Source organism: Neophocaena asiaeorientalis, unplaced genomic scaffold (assembly GCF_003031525.2).
Source record: "Neophocaena asiaeorientalis asiaeorientalis breed wild unplaced genomic scaffold, Neophocaena_asiaeorientalis_V1.1 scaffold226, whole genome shotgun sequence".
NCBI classification, from domain to species: Eukaryota; Metazoa; Chordata; class Mammalia; order Artiodactyla; family Phocoenidae; genus Neophocaena; species Neophocaena asiaeorientalis.
This window is the reverse complement of record NW_020173037.1, coordinates 4,675,665-4,681,661: the sequence shown is the minus strand read 5'-3', so window position 1 is coordinate 4,681,661 and position 5,997 is coordinate 4,675,665.

The window sequence follows — 5,997 nt, the reverse complement described above, 5'->3', positions numbered from 1 at the left end:
TGCTGGAAAGAGGCGTAAGGAAACAATTTCCAGGCCCGCCGCGTCCAGCCCGAAATATGAGAAAAAAATTATTAGAAATTCCGCGGGCGGTGTAAAGGCGGCGGACGGGCCGGAGGGAGGATGTTAAAGCCCCGCGGTGAGTTCTCCCGGGGTCCGGGGCGGCGGAGAGGCGTTTAGCGGGAGAAATATCAGGGTTATTTAAATTATGGGACTCGCCGAGGGGGCAGAGGAGCCGCGGCGGCGGCAGGAGGAGGAAAAGTTTGTGCTACTCTCAGCCCCTGCTCAGGACCCCAGAGAGAAAAATAATAATAAAAAATAAAATAAAATCATTCAGCGGGGGTGCGAGGACTCCCGGAGTCGCTGCTGACAGGGCAGGGGGCGATGCGGCTGGAGACCCGAAGGTGAGGTCGGTGGGAAAAAAAAAAAACCCTTTCTTCAGGGTCTGGAAAGTTTGAAAAGTTTTCCTCCTCCTCCTCCGCTCTGGTGCTGTGAATATTGTGACAGCGGCAGCGGCAGCAGCGAGAGCGGAAGACATTAGAGACCCGAAAAATAAGGGAAAAATTAATATAAATTCAGTTTTACGAGTAAACTCTCCGCATTTTCCACCAAAACATCCCGGGGGAAGGTCGCTTCCCAAAGGGCCTGGCGGAAACCCGCAGTCGGCAATATTTGGGGGGCACTTTGAGTGACTTGGGGGAACTTTGCCCCTTTTTCAAAAGAGGTTTTTCTTTTTTGGAGAAACGGATTTGTTTTTGCCCTTTCCTCAGGTGGGCGAGTCGGGGTCGGGGTGCGGGGTCTACGGGGAGGTGTGAGCCCGGGGTGTGTGCCTGCGGGAGGAGGGGTGGTAAATGAAAGCAGGAGATCTGCACAGAGCAGGGACAGCTTGTTGTCAGTATCATAAACAACCAAAATGGAGGGAGAACTCAGGCATATAACCAAATAAAAATTTTTTAAAAATCGCAAAAAAATCCCAAAAAATCCGGGATGCTCCCCCTTTTCTCGCTCAAGGTAGAAGGATGAACCGCCTTTCCCCTGAAGCCCATTTTGACTTTGCAGGGACCAAGGAGTTAATATTTATTTATTTTTTAAAACTTTCGAAGGGCAAAAGCCTTTTATAACTCAACCGACAATGAGAAAACGTGAAAATCCGATGCTCGAGAAGGAGGGGGAGGGAGGGGGGGAGGTGGTAGTGCAGAAACTGCTAAACTTATTGGTAATGTGGACTGATCTGAGATAAGATAAACACTATATTTGCTATTTTATAACTCTCTTTTAATGATCGTTGCGGGGTTTCCCCCCCCCTCCGTTGGAAAAAAAAGTGATGCCATTTTCTTAATAGAGTTAATATGTGTGATTGGAAGAATAAACCTTTCCGGCTTTAGATGGCATTTTCGTCGCATTTATGCTTCAGGTTTTGTTGGTGGCTCCCTCGTTTCTTCAAACTAGGCTCTACAGAGGAGGGGTAGAGAGGTGATGCTGCACACAGAGGCTGGTGTGCAAGACTGGAGCACCTTTTGGGGTGGGGTGGGCAGTTGCTGGGTTTATCCCTTCCTGACACGTTTGCTTCACGTGCTCATCCTCAGGAAGGAATGTTCAGCTGAGGTTTTCTGGTTTTACGTATAGAAAAGGATGGTGCCTCTTGCATCACATTGAAGTTAATGGGAAAGTGCTGCTGATGTTGGTTCCACGTGGGATATGGGACAGAGCAGGGCATTTTAAAGGGACAGCTTCTCTTTTCTGATGATTTTCATCACCTACACAGAATCCCTGCGTGAGGACCAGAAGCAGAGGTTCTGGGAGGGTGTGGTGATGGAAGAGTCTCCTCTTTCCATTATTCAAATGCACCCACCTTTAGCAGTGATGGAGGGAAAGGAGGGATAAGCAAGCCCAACAGAAGATGGATATTGTGAAGATCAGTTTGTATCCAAGCTGTTCTTTTGTGTAACAAGCCCTCCCAGGAACTTTGCATGTTACATTGCTTTGCTTTGGAAGCTGATTTTGGAAGGAATTGTGGAAAAATGGGAATAGTTTAAGGTGTGTGGTGTAATGGTATAGCATTATTGAACAGCTATGAATTCTGTGCAGTGAGATCAAAGAGCTGTGTATGCCCATAATGTGAATTTTACAGCCATTTTGTAAAAGCTGTAAAATACCTAATACTCAGTTTGGCTTAAGGTACATTGAGGACTTCTGGTTGAAAACTGCAGACAGAGTGGTGGAGATTCTTTTACACTGTAAGCAGGAGACATTTCTTTAAGGGAAAAAAAGCACATACACCAACACCATGGAAAAGTTTACGCATACCCATTTTAAAACCCCATCCTATACATGTGCTGTAACTCTGCGCCTTTGAAATGGAAAGGTTTTAAAGTCCTGTGACCTACCAGTTTGCATCTTTTAGGTTGAATTTATTTGTGTTATTTAACAGGAAATGTTTACTGATCATAAACTACTATTGAGTCTAATGGCTTAGATTTTCACAGTATTTCCAAAATTTAAAATGTGTAGGTTGTTTGCTGTCCTCTATTGGAGATTAAGGTTAATCTCGAATAGAATTTACTTGTGTTCCGTTTTCCACAGGTATATGAAGTTTCTGGAATAGATGCCTATTTTCCCTTGTTTTTATGATTTATAGAAATGGATTAAAATTAGGGCTGGATTTTTAGACTTCTTATACAGAATATTTTGTCTTGCCGTACTGTACAAACAAATTATTATTTTGAAGTCTAGTGTATGTTAACCTGTGTTCACCTCTGAGCTCTTATCTGCACCTTTCTGTAAACATCTCCATGACAGCATTACATTGGTGTAGTGTGGTTTCTGATTTTGGAAGCAATTGCAACTTTCTAAGAACTCATTAAAAAATTAATCCCATGAACCACTGTTAAATCAAAATTGATTGGAAAGTGATTAAACTGTCAAAGGAGAAGAGAAACTCCCCCCCCACCAAATAATCTTTCCAGAGGTTTTGGAATGCCATTAATACTTATAAAACCTTTGAAATTTATCTTACATATTCATTGTTATTTTGGCTCAAGACAGTTACATTGACTATAAATGGTCAGAATTCGGCTATGTGTTTAAAATAAGTGAGACTTTTAGATCTTGAATAGTTGCCACTTTCACAAACCAGATACTAATATCAATAAATTCAGTTTCTGTAAAAGTGAAGGAAAAGTATTTCTTCCAGTTGCATTAGACCATTGAGTTATTGAGGTTGTTTGGACACTTCAAGTTATGATTAGTTTACTGTCAACCTAAATAAAAGTGCTGGTATTGTGATTTTTTTTTTTCTATCTCACAAAGAATGGTATGAAACTTACTTCATGTTTGGGTTTTACACAACTAGTTACTTTTCTGAATCAGAAAATGCACTCAGAGCACACAAGTATAAACCTGTAATTCCTCAGAGAGCCTTATTTAGATAGAGCATAGCATGATTGCTACTTTGAATTGATTGTACTGAGCTTTTTTAATGCCTGAGAAATACTACCTGTTGAACATCTTTTTTCTGAAGCTACCATTAAATTGGACCAATTTACAGAAATAAGCTAAAGTTATTGTATACTCAAAATCTTTATTTCAGTTAGAATTAGAGAAACCTCATAGGCTGAGATTCTTATTTGAAATTTATATGCCTCATTTTGCTGTTCGAAATTCTATCAGGTATTTAGCTGTTGTGGAAGGTGATTTATAAGTGTGGGCTAATTCTGATAAAATTCAATACCTGCATATTTATTATAACCCAAATATTTTAATAAACAGACATCTTACAGCTAAATAAATTAATGAATATGTTTTTATCAACATAGTTTCCCAATTTTAAGGATACTCTCCGTTTTAATATCATACAAAGGTGTTCTTTTTCTTTCCTTTGTTTTTAACATAATCCTGGTTGTCACTGTATACATTTTGGTTTGGTATTCTGGAAATTTTCCTTTGTAAGGATTAAATTGTTATTTGCTGAATGAAATGCAGTGCTCCTGTCTTTGAGATTTGAAAAGCCTGAGAACTGAAACATGTATCTATAGCGATCTTTGAAGTTTTGTTTTGATAATCATTTGCCCCTTAAGCTGTGTAATCAAAATATTGGTTCCTTCCAGGAATGTTTTAATGTTTTTTATTTAGAATCTTGTTCTTTGGAAAAATAATATATATAAAAAATTACCAGTTACACACACGTGCACACACACACACACACACATGCACACACACACCCAAGAAAAAAGAAAAAAGTTCTACTGAATAACTTTACTTACACAACCTGGAATACTTGTTCTTTTTGATGTGTTTCCAAATGTATAGGAAATAAATAACAAATTGTCCTCTTTATGTTGATAATGTCTTAGATTCTTAAGTTATTTGAGTAGGGAAGAGTTTCAGAAGAAGGAAGGAACAACTGAATCTGTTCAACACAATCCAATATAATGAATATGTTAAAGGTAAAAGGGCTAAAAATTGTCCCTTGAGCCATTTTCTAAATGCTTTAAGAACCTGATAAACACCTTATCTGAAACATCAAATACTTTAAAAATATATCAGACACTGCAAAAGAACAAAAATGGACCTTTGATTTCTTTAATTTTAACAGGAATTAATGTAGGCAGCATATTTAACCAATTAGTTAACTGTTTAGGTAGCCTTGGAAAAGTATTTACAAATAAGTTAAATGTGAGGGCAGGGTACATTGGATTGATGAACAGTTAAGTTAACTATGATTTTAGAATCCATGCAGGGGAATTCTTTCCCATTGTACAATAAGACCACTTCGGAGGCAACTGATTTTTACTTTTGTATGTATTTCAGTCCCTAGTTTTTTTTGAAAAGCTTGAGCCTGACATCTACTGTGTTACTGCTTTTCATTTATACAGGGCAATTTTTATATCTCATTAGCAAATTTAATTTTTAAATTTAATTTGACAAATTAAATGCAAAATTTGAGACCTAACATTTTATGAAAGTATTGGTGTGTACTTCACATTTGAAGTTATGAGAAATATACATGTGTGAAAGCCTGGCAGAAATGATTGCAGGGCCATGATTTGATTTTTACTTCTAAATCACTTGGCCTACTGCCCAGTCATTTGCATTCTAGTCTGGGTGCCCACCTGTCTCCACCTTGTCCACCAAGGGTGGTATTGACAAGGGTATGGGTGGTGAGGAACTGCCAAAGGTGCTTTGGTATTTTTGTTTTCTGATTTTTTGTATGTACTGGTATTTGTTGTTGTTAAAGTGTTAAGGTTTTTGCTCTTTTTTTTTAATGCTTATCAGAAAACAAAATCACAATTTCAGAAAACAAATATTATCTCATTTTTAAAAAGTGAAGTGATGTGATACTGCATTAAAATTGTTAGTGTTTATAAGTCCCTGGATGTCTTGTAAACAGCGTTACTGCAGGGTCATGGTATTAAAACTAACCACAGTGTGTGTGTGTGCGGGGGGCGGATTTGAGATGGCAACCTAAGAAACGGGTATATGCCTGCACAGAATGGATGAATTCAGGCAGTTATGTCCTAGCTTAATAGGAGGAGCAACTGGCTTGAAATGTTTCCCTGTATTTTTTTTTAAGTGAAAACTTTTTCTAATCTAAATACATAGAAAACCTAGAAATATGAATGTGTTAGAAAGCAAAAGTGTTCTTTTTTGATGTCTTAAAAAAAATGAGTTTTCAATAATGAAAGTGTATTACAAGAACATAAGTATGGACTAAAATGTCCAAAGTTAATGGGGAAGAACTAGTGGATGAGAATATCAGATTAAATAATAATCGTGGTAAATTTAAAATTTGACTTCTGTGAATAAAGAATAACTAAATACAAAGCAAATAATAATAAATTTACCCCCCCAAAATGAGAGTGATAATTGGGGGATCTATAAGAGAGTATTTGTAATACAAATTGCTGGTTTTATAACCTTTTAAAAATAGTTTCCCCCAAAGTTTTCCCTCCATATCTTTAGACTTGTATTAAACTAAATTAAATTCTAAGAATAATATGT